Source organism: Anser anser (genome assembly GCF_964211835.1).
Source record: "Anser anser genome assembly, contig: HAP1_SCAFFOLD_448, whole genome shotgun sequence".
Taxonomy (NCBI): domain Eukaryota; kingdom Metazoa; phylum Chordata; class Aves; order Anseriformes; family Anatidae; genus Anser; species Anser anser.
In genome coordinates this window covers 19,080-45,116 of record NW_028153541.1, presented here as the reverse complement: position 1 = coordinate 45,116, position 26,037 = coordinate 19,080, and the positions used below count along the sequence as shown (strand labels likewise).

Below are 26,037 nucleotides of genomic sequence, written 5' to 3'. Positions count from 1 at the left end.
GCTTTAAGGAAAAAAAAAAAATCTGTTTGTGGGTTGCATTCCTGTAATAATAAAGTCATGACTCACTGAATGAATGACAAAGTTATAAATTAGATGGTGATTTAGTGAGTTATCTCACACCTACCTTGGAATGCAGTCAGGAGGAAGAATGTTTTTAAAGGGACAAAAAAATAGCCATTGCATGACTGGAACTAATGGGGACCTAAGTCACAGTAAACATTTGTTGTAAACTCTTCTAAGCTTTTGTACACAATATCACATTCACTTAAGAGTATGTGCAGGGTAGGATGGTTCTGAATTCCCCTTATCACAGAAAAACAAAACAAAACAAAAAAAAAAAACCTGCTCTCAATCTACAGACTAAATTTAACTGCAAGGCTAAAATGCAGTTGGATTCAAGGACACACACAAGTTTTACTATGCTGGAGAAGACTCAATCTTTAGCCAAAATAAAGTGGCATAGCTTCACTATGGTTATCGACAGAAATACTGAACTACTACCTCGTTCCATAGAATCACAGAATGGTTTGGGTTGGAAGGGACCTTATAAAGATCATCCAGTTCCAACCCTGCTGCCATGGGCAGGGACACCTTCCACAAACCAGGTTGCCCAAAGCCCCATCTAACCTGGCCCCATTCAGGGATGGGGCATCCACAGCTCCTCTGGGCAGCCTGTTCCAGTGCCTCACCACCCTCTGAGTAAATAATTTCTTCCTTATATCTAATCTAAATCTCCCCTCTTTCAGTTTAAAGCCATTACTCCTTGTCCTGTCACTACAATGCCTTGACAAAAGAGTCCCTTGCCAGGTGAGGGCACACCCCATTCCCCTGCTGGGTCACTCCAGTGTAACCCCAAGAGCATTCCTCTACGGAGACCCGGGCACTGCAGGTGCGGTGCAGCAGGGCACGTGAGCTAAACAACGCAAACGCAAGCAGGAAAGCTTTCTGCCCTCCTCTTCTAGCTGCTGTTGCTAAACCTAAAGTGTGGTGATAAGCAGGGAAGAAAAATAAAGTGGGGGAGAGAATATTAAGAAGGGGCTTAAATAGGACAAATATTTGCACAGGACACAGTTATTATTTTAGAGGTGGCTCAATCCAGACAGACCCCTAACAGATTGTGCAGTTTCAAGGATCCTGTGCTTTCAAAGCTACTCTTCAGCATGGTAAAAATGAGTGAGCTTGGGTACCATTTTCTCTAGCTTCTAGCCCTGTTAACTAAACTGCAAAATGAAAATGGGCCAGCAGGAGAAATGTTGAAGAACTGGGAAGAAAGTTTGACAGCAAGATGGAAAATAAAAACTTAAAAATGCAGAGAACGGCTTATTTTTGTAAAATAAACATATTCCCTTGTGCCCATAACATGTGGAGACATCAAAGAAACCTGGTGGTTCCCAATCATGTTTTGCAACAATTTTGTGGCTTTGATTATTTATACAAGTGACTTGGCTAAATTCACCTTCCATATTGCTCTCTTTAAGCCACTTAAGTCCCATAAGGGATGAATCTGTTTTTACTCTCTAAGAGAGCAAGCATTTGACAAAAGGGGGAGCAGAGGCTACCAGTGCTGTTCCATGGTCTATAGCAATATCTGAAGCAATCGATCTCATTTACTGCCCTAAAACAACCACCACCATCGGCACTGGCAGCCTGCCTGTTGTTACTTGACCTCAATAAGCACACAGGGAGATGCTCCTCTTCTTCATGTTCTTGGTCTTGGCCTCTTTACTTTGGTTAGACCCTGTGTCCAAGGAAAGCTTTATGTGCATTTTTCAGCATGTAGTACTCCAGTAGTACTCATGTCTCTCTCATGGGCTGAACGCCACAGATGAATTTAACACCTGTGCTCTTTACTTAGGGAACTAGGGGACATTCAGCTACCTGGACCTCCATCACCCCTGCCTGAGGATGGTGCACCAACCACTAAACCTTCCTTCCTCTTCTCAAACTCAGTGAAACTTGAGCATTTATCTCAGAAGGCAGTCCCACAAGATTTGATTACCAGCCCTACAAGCAAAATATGACTTTTCCAAGTATGGCTTTTTTTCCTGAACAGTCAGCATAAAAATAGCATACTGGTGTTCAACAGATACGTTCCTGACTGAACATGCACTCCTGCCTTCTGTCTTAGGAGTCAGGGGGTTCAGAGGTTTTTGATTTAACCCTAAAATGCAGAATAATTTTACATAGTGTGACATAGTTATTATTCCTGTCTGCCCATTTATTAATTTAATCTGTCCCACAGAAACCTTTAATGTTGTCTGCACCTTATATTGAATAATCATATGTTCAACATTCTCTGTGCAGTAAAAGTAGGCACACCAGCAGTAAGCAAGGATTAACTGGTATGCTATAAATTTAGACCCTAACTCACTCAGCAGCAACATACTGATGTGCTTATATCCCTGAAAATTTGATTTTCTATCCTCCTTAGTAAAACTTCAGGTCTGGAATCTAGTTTCTTTATTCTCACAGTGCTCCTTCTGCCAAATGAAGAGTTGAGGTAGCCTCTCCATCACTTGAATAAGGATGCTGGTGCCAGTGAATCCAGGGATATTCTGAGGCTCTATAGGTAGAGCTGAAAACAGAGTTCAATTCATAACTTTGTTTGCTGCATCCTAGGCTGTTGCTATGGAAATGAAGGTAAAATCCTATAATTATAAATTACTTGCTTTCAACATGGTATCTACTCTTCACTTGCACATGCATTTATTAGTAAAATTGCAGCCAGGCAAAGCCCAAGCCTTAAAATCACACTGCATGTTCGGTATAGGCAGTTACAGACTTTAACATTCCCTTGCTAGTTCAAGTGATAAATGCATCAGAGCAAGTATCTGGAATCCAGACCCTTCTAGCACTTAAAGCTATGTGTACCTGAGGCCAACTCCTTTTCAAAGGAAAAATTGGAAACTTCACTCTAGGAGTGAGACCTGAGCTGGGAATCTCCTCTAACCTGAAAGCCTGCAGTGCGCCAAGTCAAACAAATGCATCTAGTATGAAAATACTGGGTATCCATCAGGGAGAGTGGGGGGAAGAGACATCATTTATCCTTCTTCCTCTGCCATCTGCACTGCTATTAAGTGCATACCATAGTAGTTAATGTTCTGTGTCTGTTTAGATACAAAAGGCACCTCCAACCCTAAATAGCGCTAATGAGCAGCACCACTCACCTGGAAAATACTGTTAAATCAACTTTCAGATGGAGACTGCCACACTAGTGGAAAAGCATACACTCCATAGATTTTTTTAAAACTGTTTTTTTTTATCTCACCTTCTGCATTGCCTTTCTACACAGAAGTTTCCCTCCAGAGCCCATACGATTTTTTGACCCCTCAAAGTTAAAATTCCCTTTTGCTGATCGCCATGTCTTGACATTCAAACAAGCAGGATGATGTGAACAAAAGGCAGTCCCATAGTCTGACCTGCTAGTAAAAATAAAAATAGCTGAGACACCCTTAAAAGTTTTTCTTATAAACCAGCAACATGGAAGATACTGTTTTCTGTAACTTTAATGTATAACACTACCACAGTAAAACAATCAGCAGCAGTAAATCTGAGAAAAGGGTAGAGATGACTGAAGGTATGTGGGTAAAAAAGATTTTCATTAAGCAGTACCGATTTACTGGATTGTCCCCCCTGCAAGAACATGCAGGTGAGCAGCAGCTTTGAATTCGGCAGAAATCCTCCTGGTTTTCACCAGAAGCTCACACTCTGGATCCCCACACAGCTCCTCTGCTAGAGCACATCCTCATGAGGACAAGTGGGACCTGGCCTAAGCTGTGTGTGCTCGTTTCGACCAGAGACTTAATGACAGGCTTCATACACCAGGTAGTTATTCCTACCACCTGCCTATTCTCAAGTGAGATTCTCTGAATTTCTCCTGTGGGAACCTCTGTACTTTGCTACTCAAAAAATTCACTGAGTCTCCGGCATCCCAGATGAATGCCTGTCTTTGGAGCTTCAAGAGCAGGAGACTTCTGTCTTGCTCCCAGGAAAAAAAGAAAAAAAAAAAAGTTGTTTTCAAAGGCCTTGGTTTCATTCTAGGGAAGAAGAGAAGGCATCTTGTTAATAAAGGAGAACATACTGAACATTTTAATAAGAATGGTAAGCTGATTTGTCTGCTGCAAACCTATCAGCAGCACTTGGGATAAACAGCAAAACTACAGTATTTTTTTTTTGTTTTCTTTACTTGTTTTACAAACAGCACTCACAAAACCCATCACAGACAAAGTAAATAGCATTTTCTACTGGGCTCTATTGTGAAATAAATACGTAATACAAAGAAAGATACTTGTGTGCATCATGCCCTTGTAATAAATCAAAAGTGTATGCAATGTTTTGCTTGGTCCAAGAGAGAGGGCACAAACTATGTTTCGATCTAATGGAAACAAAAGAAAACACTGGTGACACAGGTTGCTCTGAACACGCTGGGGCTGCCGGTCCACCCCCTGCAACCAGGCAGCACCCAGCTCAGTGTCCGCACCCCTGCAGTGGATGCTCCCCGTTCCCCAGGGCTCTGCAGCGGTGGCTTGAGGAACCCTCCCCTCAGGAACTCCCATCCCCTGCATCAAGAAGGCTGCAAAGGGGCTTGTGATCCTGGGCTGCAGGGATCCCTCCAGAACCAAAGCCAGTCTTCGGAGCAGATGTCACCCTGCCTGGTACATTCAAAAAGCCCTAGAGCTGTGCAGTGGCTGCTGTCAGATCTGAAGGATAAGCTGACTTCGTTTTTCTTAACAGCATTACACACAGGAACCTGTTCTTAAAATAAGAACAGGTAAATAAAAAAGCCATACAAAAGAGACAGGATGATTTATTAAAAAAAACCAACACATATTCCTGAAAATATATGTATATATTCCTGGGTATAAATACATGAGAAGTACTCAGGCATTTCAGCAGTATGGTCCATGCAAGTACCTGTATGCGTGTAAATAGGCCACAACCCTATTTTAAATGATGAAATTTAAAATCTGCTGCTGCAGAACATTGGCCTGCAACATTACACAAATGACGTGAGTTAAGGATGGAGTAACAGCCTTTACACTCAATTTCCTGGCTTTCCTTAGTTTGCGTCACACCCTTAATGTTATTTCAACATTGCATTTTGTCCTCTAAATTAAATGTACAGTAGGTGTTTTGTATTTAATTTCCTTACTGTTTTTTTCCCTCCTAAAGTAAAAAGAATGGAAGAGATTCATGAAAGGTTATAAAACACACATTGTGTACTGGAGAGGCTGGAGTAGCTCTTTTGGAGCCTTTTCATTCTCCTGGGAAAATATGTAATTAGGTAGTTTTTTAACATGTGTATTATGTACTGAATTACATGTATTTATACATTTCTCAAAGGAGTATTGCTTACACAATAGCCTGGAGCAACTCTTTTGGAGCCAGTTAGGTCTATCATGTAATTATGACCCATTTATAGTAAATTTTGTTGTGCCTACGTAGTAGCTTTTTATTTTTATTTAAGATTAATTTCAAGGCTTGTGAGTGGTGCTACAATGACAACCCTGGAGACTGCAGGCTTCTGTTTATTTTACAGAAAAGGAAAACACAGGTAATGAAAGTGTGGGCATCCCCAGACTAACCCCTCCAAAGTTTACCTTATTCATGACTGCAGGAACAACTTCCCAAAGTAGAAGGCAAATGATTCAGCTTTCTTAGCAAATTGTTATGGCAGGCTTTGGGATGAGGACAGCCATCCGCCTGGAACTGGACTAATACCAAAAAAATTATTCCACATAGGCTGCTAAGTATTTGCCATCTGCTAATCTGCAAATTATCTCATTTCATTTTCTTTTCTTATATAGGAGGAAAAAAAAAACACTTGCAAGCAGATTTCTGTAGGCATTTATGTGCTTTAAAACAGACATAGGCACCAAATATGATTACGAAAAAGGGTATTAGTTATATCTGTGTTCTTCCAACATACAGCTTTCTGAGTCTTTAAACATCAGAAAGAATTTAAAGGTTCTGTAGCTTTTTTTTCCTGGAAAGAAAGAATATATAAACCAAATTATTTTTCTCTTAAAATCATAAACAGCCTCCACCCCCAAAATACAGTGCAGTTAAAACATGGCTTAGTGTGATACTGCTAAGATAACATGGAGACAGCTGTAATGGAAATGCATGGATGGATATATTGTTAAATTACCTGAAGTCCAAGGACAATGTCTTTCTCTAAATGAGAGAAACTGCAGTCATCAAATAGTAGTAAATGGATAAATTAAAGACTTCTTTACCTATTAGAATTGGAAAAAAAAAGTTGATATTAACTTCCAAATTAGTTTAACATCCCCCATCCCCAAGTATAACTTCAGTTTGCTTGGAGGATTTTGTTTTGAATTTTAAATGTTTTGGTTATTTCAAAAGTTCATGTTCTTTTTATTTTTAAACAGTCCTCTTTTAAAGAAAGTTTCAGAAACTATTTTTCAGAAATGTTAAAGTAATTCTGCTTGTCCCAAGTAAAAATTTTACATGGAAAAAAAAAAGTTGAAAGACTTTTTAAATTCTCTTTCTTTTCAATTAAAACATGAGTTGGATTCAGCCCAATACGTGAAAAGCCTTAAAACCTTCCAAAACTCAGTTCTTGGAAAAATTCCTATACGTAAAAAAGCCTTCATCTCAGCCTCCTAAGGAGTAGTCAAGAGCATGATATTTGGCTCCAGCTCCCCTTTTCCTTAACAGGCTGTGGTGGACAGAGTGAGAAGGGAAGCTACTGATGGAGGGCAGTATGAGATTTTTTTAATTCTGTCAAAGCAGTGTTTTCAGAGTATAAGTAGAAGTGACACACACACTACCTTTTTCTCACTATAGTCCATCACTGAGGTTGCTTTTCTGTTCAGAAAACAGTAGCACCTCACAAACAATGGAAAGGCAGGACACATTTCCTATCTTATGCTAGGAGAATATTTCTCAAAAAGCAATCAAAAAGCAGGGAGAATGACTATAACTGACGCACTGCTACACAGGTACCACCATCATTTTATTTATTTATTTTTTATAAAAGGTTGTGTTTAGCTATGCATTTTGCCAGTTTAACGCTCAGTACAGAAAGTACCTTTGAGCACAGAGAATACATATTTCAGTGAGTTACAGCTGACTCAAATCAAAGCTACCCAAGTACTATGTGTCAATCTGCTTTCCTGGAGGCTATTTCTGTGCCTCCTTCAGCTTTTTCTCCTCAGCTCATTTTGCAATGAAGAGGCCCAAAACAAGTTCGCATGTACGTAGTTGTTAGGAAAGAGACAAGCTCCTAAAATATCACTGATAAATAAAGGAGCAAGTCTGGAAAGTTTCAGCTCAAAAGGTCAAAGATACACAAAGGAATTAGTAACAGGAAATAGCAGGTGGGAACAGAAACACAGTTAAGTTTCACAGGTGATGTCATTTAGGAAGACGAATGGCACAATAGGCAGACTACCAGGTTGAAAAACAGAAGACCAGTGTCCTGGCATCATTGTGCCAGGCTTCAGGTCCCCAAACCCTCAATGCTTCATCTCCTTTACCTGTCAAACATGCATCACACTGCTATTCTAGCTGCAGCATAGAAGGAAATGTGTAATCATGAGCATCATATTTAAAGGTTGTATGAATTTTTAGCAGCAGCAGGAAACCATTTAAAGTTATGAGAAGTCCCTTATCTCAGTACTGTCATTTTTGAGATACTTCTGATTTCCAATCAGAGGAGCTACTTTTCCCCTTTCAGGTTACATGATTAAAAGTCCAGTTTTGCATCCCTTTCTTACAAAAGGAACCTTATTGTTACAAAAGCCGCAGAGATATGGGGCTTTGCCATGAACAGAGAGTCACTTACACAGGCACAAGCAATGCTGGAAATTCCCCCAGACCATTAAAGGACATTATTAACATAGCCATAGTTTAACACCAGCACTTTCATTTTCAGCAGAAGGTATTTTTTCAGGACAGAAGACCACCACCAGCTGCAGAATATGTCCTTAACCCCATACCAATGCACCTGGTTAGGGATATAGGACCAGAAGGAAACTACACAGCTGTGATGCCTGAGTCTCTGTGGATACAGGCACCACACAGCACAGTCCCTCTCATGGACCACAAAAACTATTTCTTGCCCCTGTTGCTCCTGCTGGATGGCAGTTTCAGGACTTCACTATACTGAAGGGTAGAAACCACCCATTTTCCAGTTTAAACCTATTCAGGGCCGAGTTTATGCCCATTTGTTCTTATGCAAATATTGCTCTTGGGCTTAAATAGCTTTTTCCCCTCTCTGGCAGTTAGCCCTGGATGTATTTATAGTGTGCTGTCAAATCCTCTCCCAACTGTGCTTTGCTAAACTAAACAAGCCAATCTCTTGTTGTCCCTTCCCATAAGATAGGCTTTCCAGTCTTTTAATAACCTTGCTAAACTTTCCATACATCTTTTCTATCTTGAATTCTACTTTAACATAGTTATTAAAAAAATCTGCAATATTTTAAATAAAGTTTCCCAGTATTTTGGACAATGGTACCAGTGTCACGCCTGATATATTTTGCTTCTCTGCAGCTTTGTTGCTCTCCAATAGTCACCATGCCACTACCTAGAATAGGGTGGACAGAGTTAATCTTGGAGCTTTAGCCCTAGATGTGCAAGTAGCATGGAAAGTTGAGCACGAAGTTAAGAGGGTCTTTCCAGTCCCTCGCAGTGCAGTTTCCTAACAGGTCAGAGAGGCACTCTCTCACTCACATGTGCAACAGGTCTCGTTTTTATGGCCAGCACTGACCAAGAGACCAGGAAGTGATAGGTTCCACCAAGGTTGATCTTTTCTCCCACACATCCCTTCCCCAGCCATAACTAGCCACATCTCTGCATCCAGGCATCTGCTTTTGTTTTGAAATGAGAGCAATGCCAAATTGTCTCCAGGTATCAGGCCTGATTCATCCACATCCACAGATTTAGACAGGAACCAGCTTGATTTACTGCTTTCTCCTGCTACTACTGCCCTCTTCAGGGGGGGACTGGAGGCTGTTTTGAAAACAAAAATAACAAAAAAGGTCAAATAAAATAAAAATTGCACAGCAGTAGGCAGCATGCTGTTTGTGTCTCCCTAACTGGCTGTGATAGCTTTGCAGAACAAGCAGAACAGCAGCAGCGTGCAACACGCCGATGCAGGTGCCATGTGCTACGGCAGCAGAACAAACCTGAGAGCTACCGATGATCACGCCCCTCTCTGCCCCCTGCACACCGACGCTTGAGGCCCTGCAACATTTCATCATGCTTGTAATTTTATTTTCCCCCACCCCAGATGCTGCCCTGAAGCCAGAGCCTGATCCGGCAATCTATCAGTGCCAAAATAAGTGCAGCCACCCACACACTACGGCTCTTAAGCATCTGATGAGCATTTAGCATGAATAAGTATTTCTTCAAGCATCCTCAATCACTAACCTTTTCAGAACATGTGTCAAGAATATGAATGCATTAAAAGGACTCTCTAGATGTGGTTTCTTACTGTTGTTTTCCCTATGGTGGCAACCAAGGACTCTTTGCAAGAAGCTAACTACAGTATGCACTAGGTAACAAGGTAACATCAGGACAGTTGCCACCCTGTGATTTTGCAGCCTATGGTTCTGAGGAGACAGATGAGGCAGACAGCTAATGGTAGACAGGGGATAACATGACAAGAAGTGATAGTGAAGTGTGGCAACATAGTAGTTATCAGTAATACTTGATACAGTTACTCTAGTCCACAGCCCATTTTTTCTCTTCTCTGTTTCAGCTCACACATTTTGCTTGGACACCCATCCCAGGAGCAGTTTATACAGTGCAATTTCTGCAACATATATACCCTGGGTTTTCCATAGATGGACACAGAGGCAGCACATCCCCCATTATCCTTGCTGTTTCTCCAGGCACAGTTTTAGGAGAAGGAGATAGAAGTCCTTCTGAAACACCTTCCCTTTCCTGAAGGAAGTAATCCTCACATTAGCCTTAAACAAAAAATATGAGACCACCAATATGAGCTGCAATGTGCTTGCAGGCTAAAAATCCTTCCTTGTCTTCCCACTGATTTCTTCTACAAGCACCCCACCTTCCTCACTCATATATACAGGTCTCTTCCTCAGAATGTAACACCTTTTCCTCCTAAATATTTAGAAAGCTTTCCCACATTTTAATGGCTCAAAAATAGATTTCCACTAACTTGCTGGTATTCTCAAATTTGCAGCTCCAAAAGCACAGTGAGTGGTCTGCAGAACAGGTCTTGAAAAATATTTTAAGTGCATAAAAGATTAATATATAAAATCAAGGCAGAACCAAAAATATCATTTGGGTCTTGGCTGTGTCCTTCTTACTTTAGCACGGTTGGACTTCTTTAAAGTGTAACTTTAACTTTCAATTACAACATCCCTTTAATGTTTTACCCACGTTTCATCAAATTGTGTAAACACATAAGTCTCATTTTTCTTCTTAGAACACATGAAACCATTACACAAGAAATTCAAAGAGCCTGCTGCTCCTGCATCACCAAGTCACCAGCAATATATGATAACCAGAGATCATCTTTAAGTCTGAGATTCACTCACCCATTCAAGCAGGACATTAAGCACAGCACTACATTAGCAGGAACTCTGCATTTCCACAGCACCGCAAGGTTGCCCTAGCCCCACTAATACAGGCAAACACAGCTCCTAAGAGAGCAATGATTAATAGAACAGCAGCAAGAGCAAGCTATCAATGAAAATAACACACTGGTGGCTCTCTTAACACACACCACAGCAAGCAGAACTGTTACGGATGCATGGGACAACGAGGGTAGCTGCTCTCCTTGCCATGTTACAAGCACTAAACGAACACTAAAATGCTACTGTGCTTGGCATAATTTATATGCTCTTAGTGATTACATACAACTCTTCAGACATACACTTTTCCAAATGCAATGCTTACAATTAAATTTAATGATAACAGGTTTGAAGTGAATAAAAATCCATTTTAGGTCAAAGTAATAACAATTTGCTTATGGGCTTTGAGAATACGTATTCTGTTACTCAAAAAAAGTGGCGGGCTTCACTATTTACAGTTAAAAAAAATAAAAATGACAGACTTCTATGAAAATAGAGCCCAGACTTCTGAGCTAGAGATGATCTTCACTATAAGAACACCTTTCAGAAACAGTAAGCTTAACACACTCAAAGTTGCAGATTCTCCCTTTTGTATAGGGTGTTGTTTGGGGGGGGGGGGGGGGGGGGGGGGGGGGGGGGTTTAGCCTCTGGTAAATTCAGGGAAACATTAGTGAATTGATATGAATGTGTCTCTATATTTTTCCAGCACAACTAAAGTTTCTTTGAAGATGCTCTCTAACTCGATGTAGATACTTGGCAGTTATCTACAGTGAGAGTTGAAACATTCTAGAAATGCTTAAGGAATGGATGTTTCAAAGACACCTTCAGAACTGAACACTCAGTTCTCTGGCAAAGAACCTTTGAATAAATATTCACAAAAACTGGGAAACTCAACATTCCAGCATGAACCATTTCCACAAAATCATGACAACAGATTAAAGTTCTGAGACATAAAAATTTCAAATTCATACACAGGCATCTCTCTCTTCATTCATCCTTCCTCTTAAACAAACAAAGTCTGAGATTCTCTTCCAGTCTCTATTCCAGAAACTGAAACCTTATGGAAAAGAAACTTGCAGCATGCCTACTCCTATGGCTTGAAGTGTAAATTTCCATCTGGGAGAAATAGATATTTGCTTTTATATTTCCTTAGGGTCAGTAAAAACGAAAGATTAGCCATTGATTTAAGGGCTCTGTCTTATCATGTGTCTGAGTGCATGCCTCATCCTTCCTTGATTAGATCACAAAAGTAAAAGGCCTCCATGAGATTTCATGGTTTCTTCAGTTCTTGCTTCTCATCATGGGGGGGGGGGGGGGGGGGGGGGGGGCAGGGAATAAATATAAATCTATCCCTAATTCTAAATCAACAATTGCTACTGCTACTCAACCAAGTTTCATGAAAATTTTGTTAGAGAAAAATATTCCTTAAGTATTTTAACACGTTTGCTGAAGAGGTTTCAGATACCTAGTTAATCTAATTCCTGAGCTTTGTTCTACCGTATTTAATTCTGGACCACCAAAATTCTTTCCAAATTTCTCACTCTATCAAATCACACTCTCCTCTAGAAAAGATAAAGGGATAAATCATGGCCTCGTGGCATGGATTTTTTTTTCAGCACTAAGAGATTTCGTTGGTTAACCAGAATTAATGGGAGCCAAACTTCCCAGAAAATTAAAGATGTTTTCAGCCACAGCATCCACCACTCAGCTTATGGGCATCTCCACTGAGATGAGCAGACTGAATGCAGGTCCCAGATATTAGGTACATCGTATTATGGCTACTTGAAATTATGGCCAACAGCTTGGCAACACCTCTCCTTTGAGATGATCAAGTTTTGTATAGAGAGTTTCTAACTTGTGGTTTGTTATGATGACATCTTTTGTTTTTAAAGGACATTCTGATAAAGTAACTAAATGAGCTTAGATGATAAATACAGGCTCAGTAAAAATGGACCATGCCTTTAAATTAAGTGTACATGTCTGATAACAGTTCATAAAATAATATTGTTTTTCCTTTTCTCAATAGAAAGAAATGTTAACAGGGAGCAAGCCAAAGACAGGAAGGGAAGGGAGGTGCCAAGGATTCCTGGGATGTCAGATTTACTGCAACTGGGCTCAGTTCTCCAGTGTGGTTTGTTCCACAGCAGACACAAAGGGTGAAAAGGCCGAACAGACTGGTAGTGGGTATGGCTGATGGTTTACAAGAAGTGTACCGAAAGAGCAGTCTAAGGCTTTGTACAATGCTCTGAATAACCATTCATTTTCATGCTTTTCCACACAGATAAAGAGATTGAGCTTGAGCAGCAGTAGTGACGGATAGTTGCCACACCAATAGTTATCATACCAAATCCAATCTGTTTAGCTTCATTTAAACAAGTTAGTTTTCTAAAGGTTTTGTTATCCCTTGAGCTGGAATAAGAATATCTCTTATTTATATTAGTTGTTTAACACTCTTGTGTTATGCACTGTGTGGTGGTATAGTAAGTGCGTTCCATCCTGAAGAGCTCACAATATAAACAAAAGATACAGGGGATACTATTATTCTTGCTTCTAGTAATACAGACCCAAGTCATAGAATGATCAAAAAAGACTTCTTACAGTCACAAAGGATACCTGTAGCATGACTGCAATTTTTTTTTTTTAAATGAACTCAGACCTGTCATATCCTGCTATAGCTGTCTGCCAGCAGGCTTGATGTCATCCCTTGAGAGACTAAAGCTGCCACTGCAGGTTCACAGATGCAGTGTTCTTACTGACTTAACAGCTCTCCATCAACTCTATCCACATGCAGCCCCAAGCTTATTCCAAGCATTAACATTATTCAAAGCTCCCATTTGTTCACTAGAAGCATTTGTAACACTTTCCACTTAGCTCCTCCACAGCTAAGTATCTCCTACCCTTAAAATCTGGATGCTCATTTCCAGTCATAAGAATTGCTCTAGTATCTTAATACAAGCCTTAGGCCATACATCTTAACTAAATCCAAAGCCTAGAGCCCTTAATCATCCCCCTGTATCTGAGTATTTCACGGATCAGCCTTCACAGTGCATAAGCCAGAACTTCATGTGGTCAGTTCCCAGGGCTGGATCTGTCATTGAAGGCCACCTGAGAAGGGAGGCATTGACTCGGGTCACATAGGAGAAGAGAGCCCATCACACTTGGTCCAGTGTCTCCTACCAGGCTCCTCCGAGCTCCTCTTGCTGCTACGTGGCCAGTGACCTGCCTCAGGGAGCAGCAGCAGGTCTACACTACAGGAAGAAGAGGAGAACAGCTCTAGCACCTGCACAGACAAGCCCTGTGCTCAGCAACTAGTACTTGGAAGGAACATAGGAGAGAAGAATTATACATTTTCCTTTCTTTTAAGGAATATCAGCATGTATTCCTTCAACCATGAACCCAATGTAGCAACCCAAATATAGTAACATGAGATGACACACAGCTAAACACTCAGCATAAAGTAGTTACTACATACAGGAGAAGGGGAAAACTGTCCATTAGGATGGCTGACACAGCCTCAGCAATACAAACCCTTTAAGCAAACTCAGTGCTACTGAGCCTCAGTAGTGGGTTTGAAGAATGCCACAAACACCACATGAACATTAATTAAGCAAAAGGTAAAGCCATAAACATTTTAACAGTAACCACAGCACTCTGGGAGGCCTGGATACCCACTGTGGTTGGCTCTGACCCGGCAGTTCCCCCAGGACCTCCTTTCTGTCACACTGCTGTTTGAAGGCCATGATGACCTGCTTTTCCAGAATATTCTCAACATGTTTCAATGGGCACTCTAGAAATACAGATGTGCGTGCTACTTCCACATGCCATTAATTCTGGGACATAAAGTAACTAAGTACAAGCTCCAGCTTTTCAGCACTCTGGTAAGTACCAAAGAGTCATTCAGTGAAAGTAGGTGTACATTCAACTGCTTTGGGCCTTCCCTGTAGGCATGGGTAATGTCACAGTCATTAAAACTAAGCTTAGTTCCATAAAGTTCTACTGCAGACAGAATCTACTTGATAGAAGAGTAAACTGACTGTATGTTCTATTACAGTGCATAAACAACAATATCTTTAAAAAAAGAGAACTGAACAACTATTACACAACTATTACATACGTATTTCTCACAAAAAGAAAAAAAATGAGCTAGAAAAAAAAAATCACTTTAAAATATATTAAAGGATCATTACACCACTCTCTGTTTAAGAGCAGGACTGACATAAGTCCTAGCACAAAACATCAGCAAAGCAGAGCATAAATCTTTTGAGTCTGGAAAAGACTCTTGGTAGTTTTTATTTTTTTTTTTCCCCCCTACAAAGCAACAATGTAATCTTCAAGCAAACAGAGTGAGTGAAGGAATGAATAACTGAGGGCCAGGCTTATTTTTCACTAATGTAAACGTATTCACCTCCTGGAACAATCAGGAAGTTATTCCTTTCCATGGACTTCCTGTTATTTTACCTTCTGGAAATTATTTGAAATGGTATCTTTGCATACTTATGTGCACTCGTACTCACACGCATGCATGTAAAATGTGTTTAGACTTGTAATACCATTATCCATCCATCTCTGTGAACTGAAGTGATGTATGGAGACAACATTCATTTCTGTTTTTGTTGTTGTTGTTGTTTGGTTGGTTTTTAATAGTATGTAGGGTAATAGTTGCTGACTTTAAGGAATGGCACAAGGCTATTTTCTGGGATGGTGAGGAGAGGAGGGACAAAGAACAAACCCAAAGGAGAACAAGCCTGTAAAAAACTGAAAGACTTCACCCTGGCAAAAAGCACTCCAGTAACACAAGCCTCAATATCAGCATGCACATATTTGCTGAGGTATGCCCTATTGTTTTAGCAGGTCTTTAAACCCCAAGTAAGCTGCCGTCTTCGTATCTCAGGCTCTAGGATTTCTCCTAGTAAGGACCTGGACTGCCTTCCTCTGATTATGGGAGAATATGAAGCATGGGAAATCTCAAAGCAGCGGGCAGAAAAGGCTTTGCAGAGAAACAGAGACAGATCTTTATATAGGCCCAAACTGAGCCAGGTATGTAAACATCTGTACAGCTATAAGCTGAAGGAGCACTCCCATTGTAATCAAGAAAATCTCTTAAACACGCTTACCATGAGGCTTGTGCTTACATACCTGGCATAAACGGAGACAGAACCAGCCACCATGGGGCCTCTCTACAGGGAGGTTTATGGTGCACGCGGACAGTAAGCAACGGGGCTGCATTTCCAAGAGTGGCTGATAATTCTGGATGGCCAATTAAGGTAAAGCTGATATTTAGAGAATCTAAAATAAACATCTAAGAAACTTAAAAAAAATAGGTGTATATGTGTGTATTTAAATATTTATATATAAATAAAATCATGCTATAAGCTTCAGGATGGCAACTCACAACTTCTGAGGCTCCTGAAGCTAACAGCATCTGCTGTTACAAACCAGGATGTAAATGTCAAATACCAACGTTTCTTAAGTGCTACTTAATTAAAACGGAAGAAAAACAGCATTCATATATGAGTTCAGTCATTCAGATTTGTATGTATTCACAGCAAGAACCTAACCTACTCTCCATGGAATCCATCAGCTTTAGGCACTCTAAGTTTTCGCTTAATGGCTCTTTATTTGTAAAAGTACCACATTTCTGCATGCGGACCAAAAGCTGTCATTATCTCTATAGCCCTGGTAAGTCAGGTCTCTACTGTTTGAAGTATACCCCATACCTTACTGATATTCGGTAGCCCAGAGCATCATAGTGCATAAGTGACTTGTCCTACAAGACAGACCTTTGCTCTCAACAACATCGCACCAAGGACACTAATGTCAGAAGAAAAAAATCACAAACCAAGTAGATACTCTGCATACTTCAGTGAAAGAAATATACATAGTAGTTAAATACACTTTAGCGTGACACATATTCTAGTCCCAAACCAACAGTTCTGAGTTACAGTTATCTGTGCAACAGGAACAGAACTTTGACCAGAGTTTTTTACTGATGCTTATGCTATATAAAAGAAATAGCTGATACATAACATATTGTAAAAAATATTGAATTAAATTAGCAGACATATTGAATCCACTTGTGTGAGTAAAAACTGAGCGTTAATTATTAATATATTGTAATACAATTAACAGCTTAAATGTCAACCTGCAGTCCAGAACTTTCAGGTCAGAAGGAATTTACTACCAATCTTGAAGAACAAGATTAATTATGTGCACTAAACCATTTTATGATATTATTTGACTATGAGAAAAAAAAGTATCAAATCACATAATCCATGAATCAATAGCAATTTTCTAAAGAAAAACAAGGTGAAAAAGAAGAAAAATACTATGTTTGGGAGTGGGTTAAAAAACAACAACACTCTTGCTTTCTCCATAAGGAATTAAACTTTGCTTTAAAGTATTTCTTTGCATCATCAGAATCCATACATAGTTTTATTTTCTTCAAGCACTTGTCGCTTTTCTTCTTCATAAAGAAACTGCTCCACATGCATTAGTCTTTTTATTAAAAAAATAAAATCAACTCTTTCCTGATCTTTCTTTGCAGCCCCCCTATTTATTTTAACACAGAGAATTTTTTTCTGTCTCCATAACTCTTGCCAAAATCCATTCTAAATCTTAAGCAGATAAAGAATGCGTTTAAGGTACAGCACCTATCTCGCTCTTCTAAACACATCGTTTTCTGAAGGCTAACAGATGCATCAGAAAGAATAACAAGAAACTGAACTTTCAGAAAGGTTTTCAAAGTTTGATCACTTCATTAAATTGCCGTTAGCTCCCTTGCAACCAACCAGACAAAATTCTGTTGCTTTTTCAAACAAAACTTCTGGCACCTCACACTGAACTCTGAAGAGTCATGGTTAAACTCCATTAGGTTATACGGCTGCATCTCTTTGGATATATTCTCCGAGAACAATGGTCTCCCATGTTTTCACTAGTTACCAGGGATCTGTTTTTGAAGCAGAAATGTACACTAATATGAGAGAAGTGATAGCTTCACCAAAGTATTACCATTATACCAGTGTTGTCCTGCTCACAAGTACAGGTATTTTTCTAACTGTGGCAGCAGAGCACGCAGGATTGTGGGGGAGACCAGAGTTCATGGTTACGCTGCATTTAGGACTAAAAGTGGTTTTAACAAAGATGTCCCTGGCTACTTCCCATAAGGAGGTTAAATTTATGTTCTTCAAAGATTGCTAGGAAGCTGTACTGGAAGACAGGAAGTTCCTACCTAATGGTCAGTGCTGCTGTGATGTGTACCCAACACATTGGAAAGCAGAAAACCACTCACTGGAGTGATCAGCTTGAAGAGATACACTTGACTAAGTTCTGCAATATCTCTGCTTTGATTGAGCAAGAGTTAAAGGATTAGAGAAAACAAATGTCCTGTTATTTCAGAAAAGCTAATTCCTGGAACAATTGCTGCCAGGGGGACACAGCAACAAAGCAAACAAAACAGGAGAGATTCAGGGTAATTCTTTCCTATCAAGTTGGCATACACCCCAGAGATTGTTCAGCAATTCTCCAGGATCAGCAAAAGAAAGTCAGCTGTGGGAACGTAGCATTGCCATTGCAAGCATCAGCAACCTTGTAAACACCCAGCAAAAGGACTCCAAAGTGAGCAAAAATACGAAATCAGGCTGCATTCCCAGCTGGTGTGAACTGGTGTAATCCCACCTACTGAAAGCCAAGCTGCTTGGTTTCCTCTCTCCTGCTGAGATCATGTTCCTAGGTACCACTGGACCTTTCAGGCTACAGTTCAGCACTAAGGAAGTTTTGCAATGTGACTGTGTACAGAGACTCTGCAAGAATCTCCCTTTCAGACCTGGGGGCAGAAGCGTTCCCTCGCTGCAGCAGGCACATGCTTTTCTCTAGAGTTATTTTTGACTTTCTTATGGAAGAGGAACTAGCTGCTGAGATAGAACACCCTCAAACTGCCCCAGTAGCACTGTTCTACACTCAATGCACTGGAAGGAGCATATTTGCCCCTTATCAACAATAAAATGGTGGCAAAGGAAGATTAGTTAACCACACAGGATTTCCCTAGGCCCCACCAGGCAGAGCTGAACTCCAAGACAGAAACTGAACAGTTAAACTGTATTCCTTCCTGAGTACCCATTAAAAGAAAAGTCCTTGTCTTTAGCCAATTGAAAATCCATTATTCTGCAAAATTGAATTAAAGTAGCTGGAACAGAGCTTTTCTAAAGCAGTTTACATTGGAGAGATCGCAAGAACAATAATCACAAAACATGCTTTCTACGAACCTTCCAAATTATCACATTTCTTCTTTTGACAACAACAGAAAGCATTCAGGAAAAAAAAAAATAAATAGCCTGAAATCTAAGGGATAAGTGCAAGGCAGTCTTAAGGGTTAAGAATCTGAAAGAGGAACAAAAGCAAAAGATTAAAAAAAAAAAAGTCTTTTGAGCATAGCCCAAATTCATAGTAATAGAAGAAGTCAGATACTTGCTTGGTGACAAAGTTCAAAAACACAACAAGAAAGAACCAGCTTTCTCAGAATTTATAGCTGATGAACAAAACACTAGTTATTCATATAATTGTAACATCCAAGCAAAATCAGTACCTCATTATGCTAGTCAAACACACAAGAACAGGAGGTCCTTGCCCAAAGAGATTATAAGCTAACTGGATAAAACAGAGAGAAGGAGGGGAAAGAGCAACCACCAGCAACCCTCAATGGAGCACTTCAGCAGTGAGCTCAGAGGATACCCTTCAGTGTCCTGCCTCAGGGAGCAAACCACCTGCCATAAATTTCTGCTCATTTGTTTCAGGTGAGACACATCACTGCATCCTGGTATTTTCACGCTTATATTCCTCAGCTTGGAAGGACAAGGCATAAGTACAGCCACAGACCTGCTGCCCTACTAAATCTCCAGCAGTTTTGCTGGCTTGCTCTTTCTGCAGGCTATCTGTCAAGCTCAGGAGTAAAATAAATCCAAGAGCAGTTAATGCTAGCTGCTCACAGATTTGGCATGATAGAGTGGTTCAAATCATGTGGCTAGCAGCCAGCAGGAGCTGCCCTGCTGCACAGCTTAGCCTCCCCCCTCAGCCTTCCCCCATCCCTATATAGCTTTACAAGGCATCTCAGCTGCATCAGACTGAATTTCAGGACCCCTTCGCTTTCAAAGAAACAGAAATAAGGACCAAAACACCTTTGGGGTTCCCTATTATCCCACAAGGCCTCCCTCCTTTAACTGGTCCCTCAAATCATCACTCCCCAACCCTTCACACCCTGAGTCCTCCCTGCAAACCTTCCTTTTTCCTTCACCAGGCGTGAGCTCTGTGGGCCCAACTGCCCCCCAGCTCACCATGCTGAGGGGCACAGGGGTCCGTGCCCCCAACAATGCCACTCTCAGCCTTCCTTGCACAAGAAGGCAGGACACTGCTGCATCTCAGGGGCAGCCCTGATACCCTCTCACCTCTGCCTTAATGCTCTCATTTGGGGTTGGTCTTAAAGGAGTTGAGCCACTGCTGGGATACCCATGTCTCAGCTGCTCCTCTGCACCAGACACCCATGTGCATCAGCAGCATAATCAGGAAATGCAAAAGGAGATTTTTTCTAATAAATCTAACTATAATATCTAAATAAGTATCTCTTGAGCCCAAATGATCTTTCACATACTTTCAATTTCTTCCCATCTTTAAATGGGAAAAAATAAGTTTTTGGTGTGGCAGGTCAAAAGGTGAGTTACTGACATTAATGTTTGAAAAGCAGCCCAAGTTCCTGATTTTTCTTCCTTTGGAAACTGATGCATTTCACACCGACTTGCATGGAAACTAAACTAGATTATTTAAACTGCATGGCTTGACATGGTCGTGTAGGTCATTTTATTTCTCTTCATTTTTTACTTTGAGAGCAGATTGCAAAATTGGATATTAGCTAAAATCAAAAGGAATCCTGTTTTTTTAATGGGTGGAGATGACTTCAGTAACTAATGAGCAAGGCACAAATGACGGCCTTAGCCAGGCTTGGACTGTTTCAGATTTCTTCTATATTTGAGCATGCAAGCTTTCAATCCACTTTTCGCTGGTATCTCTACTTCTTGAGTTCAAATATTTCAGTATTTCCTGGAATGCATATGAGCATTACAAATATAATCAGACTGAAATTCACTTTCAAAACATTTTGTTGTTACTGATTCAATCTACTTTTAAGCATAGGCCAAATTCCACATTCATCTGTGTCCGGGAAGTTCAGTGGGTTCCACGTGCACACCTTGAAAGCAGAAACAAACCATCTGAAATTAATGAGATAAGTGTGGGTCCCATCTTTATATCTGGAAAAGGTGAAGTGAAAAGTTCAAAACCAAAAACTATTTATAAAAGACTATTAATTAAATGCTGAGCCAGAATGTATCAAAGACAAAGGAAGTAATTCCATGTGCTCCACTTGGCACTGGATCAGGCCCTTAGTTTGAAATTTTGCAGGGTGAGGAACGTAGAAAAGAACACAGTATTACCTTCTGATTTTCAAAAGGCAAAGTCTGTTGTCCACTCCTCTAGGGAAGCTGAAGCAAGTGATCAGAGCACACAACTCCAGATCAGGGCACAGATCACATGGGATTGCCTAGCTCATTTGAGTGTATTTTCCAAGATCTGGATAGCTTTTGTTACCAGCCAGTTCTTCCTGGGTTCCTCTGTGCCCTGGTGGCAGAGGTAGCTCTGCTTAATGCTCCACCCACATGTCTGTCCTTCCCCATGTGATTTCAACTTTCTGCTTACTAAACACTATGCACACAGCAGTGACTAAATCATGCAATGCCTGAGGCCTTCCAGTATTGCTACTGAAATCAATCCTTTGGCTAGCCCAGGTTACTGCTGGTGCTGTCAGCCTTTCCATGGCTGTGATCATTCTGTGATCATGGTATTAATTCTATATTTTCATTCTTATAGATTAAGCTACTCGAAGGATCAACCACAGCGACATATATGACAGATTTTTTCTCGCCTCGCCTCGCCTCGCCTCGCCTCTCCTCTCCTCTCCTCTCCTCCCCTCCCCTCCCCTCCCCTCCCCTCCCCTCCCCTCTCCTTCCTCTCCTTCCTTCCTTCCTCTCCTTCCTTCCTTCTCTTTCTTTCTTCCTCTCCTTCCTTTCTTTCTTTCTTTCTTTCTTTTCTTTCTTTTCTTTCTTTCTTTTATTTCTTTTCTCTTTCTTTCTTTCTTTCTTTCTTTCTTTCTTTCTTTCTTTCTCTTTCTTTCTTTCTTTTTCTTTCTTTCTTTCTTTCTTTCTTTCTTTCTTTCTCTTTCTTTCTTTCTTTCTTTCTTTCTTTCTTTCTTTCTTTCTTTCTTTCTCTTTCTTTCTCTCTCTCTCTTTCTTTCTTTCTTTCTTTCTTTCTTTCTTTCTTTCTTTCTTTTCTTTTCTTTTCTTTTCTTTTCTTTTCCACCTTAGACATAAAAACATCTTTTTTTCCATTTCCCCTAATGCTGCCAGTAGTCCTTACTGGGAATATACGTTGCAGCTAATCTCCCTAACCTTAAAGTCACTATTCCAGTCAGAAAATTAGATTAACTTCCTGAACTTTTTTTGCAGCTGCTGCCAGAAAGGCCAAACTCTAAAAGTTTGTGATCTGAGTTTTATATGTAAGCAATCACTAGGTACAAAGATACTATCTGTTTATACCAAAATGATCTGTGGAGGTCTTTCACAAGCCCTTTGGGGAGGCTTCACTCTGCTTCAGTAATGGGAGATTGGGAAACTGCGGTTGTTCATACTGGTTTTACGGGAAAAATAGAATGTCCTCACTTTGCAAAACAATTTAACTTCTCTGCTATGCTGCAACACATGCATTCTAAAATCAACACAATGGCTCTGCAAGACAGACAATGCATTCCATCTGTCTAAACAGAGATGGCCTCCACTACAAGGTCAGCTCACAATCTTTAGTTTGTCCTTCTGATTGGAACGTACCATAGTACATATGGACAGCTTAAAAGAAGGGAATGGGACTTGCCCAGCATCAAACAAGAAGTCTGTGGCATGCAGATTTTCTGGTAGCCCTTGGTTAGCCCAACAACCACTGGACTTGTCTTGTTTAAGGATAAATCCTTAAAAGCTATGTAAGCCCACAGAGCTAAGATAGATCCACTATTTCAAAACCTTCTCTGCTATAAATCTTCACCCCATCTTAAGAGTTGGACTTCTGGCTCCTTCTCCAATAAAGATTTTGAAGAACTGCCTTTAATTTTACTGGTAGGAAGAAGTGGGGAATGCACTTGACCAGTCCAGTTAAGATAGCTTTTAATCACACAATGCTTATTTTCTTTACACTGCAAATTTTCACATCCAACTTATTCAAATGCATGGTGCATAACATGAAAGAGCACCTATTTCAATATATCTCAAAAAATCATCTGGATCTCAGCATTTGGTTGCTGACTGAATGCCCAGGTAGTACTATAAACAGCCAGATATTAAAAAAATACCGCTAGCAAAATCATCAGCAGTATTCATTTCCAACAGCTTCCTAAAAAAATTCCCTGAAAAACTGAACTCCCTAAAACTGAGGGAACGGAGCTGGACAAATTCCAGGCATTCAAGGAAGCTAGTAATGACGTGCATTTTGTTCCACAGACATACATATGCATAAGAAATGTCACCAGCACCATCAACTTTATCACAAATCTTTCTATTGCTTATTTTCCTTTTAAAATCTCATCTAGATATGTAGTTCTATCATACTATTTTAGAACTCTCTTATTAATTTTTAAATGGCTCCTGATTGTTTTAGGGTCTGATTCTGGATATTTGAGTAATTAGGGTTGGCAGTAGTCCACACTTCCCACAATAAGCTACTCACAAAAATGGTTAGGATTTCTCCTCTCTTCAAAAAACAGTTCAGTAAATGAGTCTTCTATTGATATTACATACTGGCATTACTAATAGTATGATTATTAATGTAATTATATATGTCATATAAAGCCTCATGGGGCATTTGATTTAAGAAATATGTAAGTATGATATATTATAATTTAAAGTGAAAATGAAATGACAAGAGAGAAAGAACAATTTTAACTCTACCAAAGAAACAAAAACAACAAGAAAATAATGTTTTAAGTTTTCTCAATGGGAGCATAGAAAAATATGAAAGCTTTTCCCATGAGGAGTTAAAGAAATAAGGGTTTGTATACCTGCAATGTCTCTGATTATTCTAAAGCATCTCCAGAGAGCAAATATGTTAATAGGTAGTCTATAGGCAAATGACACAATCTGGCATATTCACAAATATGAAAAATTCATGATGTTGACTTAGGTTTAGATTTAAAGCCCACTGAAATCAATGACAGTTCCCCTTCATTACCTTCAAAGGGCAATGGATTAGGCTTTTAATTATGCAATGTTTATGGCATAAAATAGATCTGTAAAGTTTTCTAATAGTTTTCATACTTTGGGATAATAGATTGCTTGGTACAGTGTGTTGGAAATCAGCAATGCACTATTAGAAAGCAGATGTGTGCCCCCAAAACTCTGCAAATGCAGTTGTAAATGCAAAGGAGATAGGACAGGCATGGAATTCAGAGAGAATCCAAAGAAGACAAGACCCATAAAATCACACAAAATGGATCAGCAGGTAGGAGAGAGTCTTCAAAAGCATTAAAAAGGCAAATTTGTTAATGAACTAACATTTCCTACACAATTAACATTATGGGTGCACCCACTTCGCTACGTCCAAGACAGTTAATTCTGGTTTGCAGTCAGGATCTGCTGCCATTCTATTTGGTAATGTAAGCTCTCGACAAGTGTGCTGCTGTTACAACTAGCATCTTTCTGCAGAGGTACGGGTAGACTTTGGCTGTACACCAGGGCTTTAGATAATTCATCAGCCTTACTTACCACACCGCAAAATCTGGAGGTCTGTGTCAACACAGATGTAACTGAATATAAGTCTCAACCAATGTTTGCTCTTTGATCATGGCTGTTCTTAAGGTCCCTTATCTATCTCAAGCTGTTCCCAATAAAATATGCCCCTTAGAGCAGAGAGAATTCATTGAAGTGGATACATTACACTCCACAGGCAGGACCTCATAGGAGCACAGGCAGTTAGATGATGGGTTTTGTTTCTCTATACTTGAATTCAGAAAAATGGTGCCCCAGTGACTCATGTATAGTTTTGTAGTGTGACTGTTTCTTGATCCCATTTTTCCTCTGCCTAGGTTGCATTTCCCATTAAGTGGCATGGTATACTCTCACGAAAAACTCGTGGTACATCACAAGAGTCCTGTGGCCACCTGGCCTGAAGATGAAAGGGAGCATGAGATACTTGCAGGAAGCTCCACAGTGGCATTGCTGAGTAAATATTTTCATCTTTCAGCTAAAAGCCTTCACCCTTGGCTTTGGGAGATGCTTTTGATGAAAAGAAAAAAAAAAATCAGAGAAATGTCACTTTTGTCACAAGACGTCCGGTTTAGTCAGAGTTTCAATCCTCTAGGAGAAGAGAGTGTCAGTGGAAAATGTATACGCTACCCTGCATTTTTATATTAAAACTTTTAATGTGGGATTTTAGCTTCTCCTAAAATGGATCTGCAAGAGATGAGAGCTACATATGTATTCTTTTACCAGGTTACACATCTTCAAATTTCTTCCTGTACTTTAAAGCTCTTTTGGACAGTTTGGAGTAGTAATTACATTGACAAATTGTGAAATAGCTGAAGAACAGAAGCAATTTCAGTGAAGTGGGTTCCTCCTTGGCCTGCTTTCCTGAGTATCTTTTAAAAAAGCAGTGTGACACTGCTCATTAAGTTAGACCATCATGAGGGCCTTTTAAGGAAGGTAGTTTAGCATACCCTTTACATTATGATTTTTAAGAATTTCTTATTAGCTAAGGACTAATTGGTACTTACTAATTCACTTTTATCTGTAACACTGGAGAACAGAAAAAGATAAAAGTTAACAACTTGTCCCCACCTCAACCCTTGCTTGGCCCCCCTTCAATGCTTGATGGAGCCCATGCCAGAAAAAGAGATCTTGTTGCAAAAGTTGCATGGGTCCTTAGCATAAGTGAACCCAGGCATTTTTCTCATACATCTGATCCAAATTCCAGTCACAACAGAAACACACAGTAATTGAATTGATTGGTTGTCAACTTTAAAAAGGTGACTATATCACTGTTTATCAATGTATTTTTAGCACATTCGCCAGTATCATGCAGCCCTCTGTGTGGGGAGGTTACTTGATCCTGCAGGAACTGCTCTGAGGTTGATTTTTTATTTTTTGCCAGCTAATAGCGTTTAACATTTCACCAGGCCACATTAAACTCAATGTACAAGCAGTTAAGAAAAGTACTCTATCTGGCACTGTTTAATGTCACTGACATGAAATGTGAGCAGCTGTGCCAGCATTCCTGAACTCTGAAAGTACTTTACCTTTCCGCTGTCTTTTGGCAATTAAATACTTTTTAATACATATTGGGGAAATAAATACATTTTAATACACTGTTATAATGTTATGAAAGT

The 26,037-nt window shown here is 40.0% G+C and overlaps 1 long non-coding RNA gene across 3 annotated transcripts; it reads right to left on the bottom strand.

Annotated features, from left to right (window-relative positions):
- Positions 1–1,685: 1,685 nt before the first annotated feature.
- Positions 1,686–19,830, bottom strand: LOC310891951. 3 transcript variants are annotated; one of them, XR_014577812.1, is made up of 4 exons: positions 19,153–19,830; positions 6,152–6,239; positions 5,601–5,714; positions 1,686–4,037 (listed from the first exon to the last, which is right to left on the bottom strand). It is a non-coding gene; the product is annotated as an uncharacterized lncRNA (long non-coding RNA). The 3 variants fall into 3 exon arrangements; XR_014577813.1 differs by lacking the exon at positions 1,686–4,037 and adding an exon at positions 4,289–4,755; XR_014577814.1 differs by lacking the exon at positions 1,686–4,037 and adding an exon at positions 4,289–4,750.
- Positions 19,831–26,037: the final 6,207 nt, after the last annotated feature.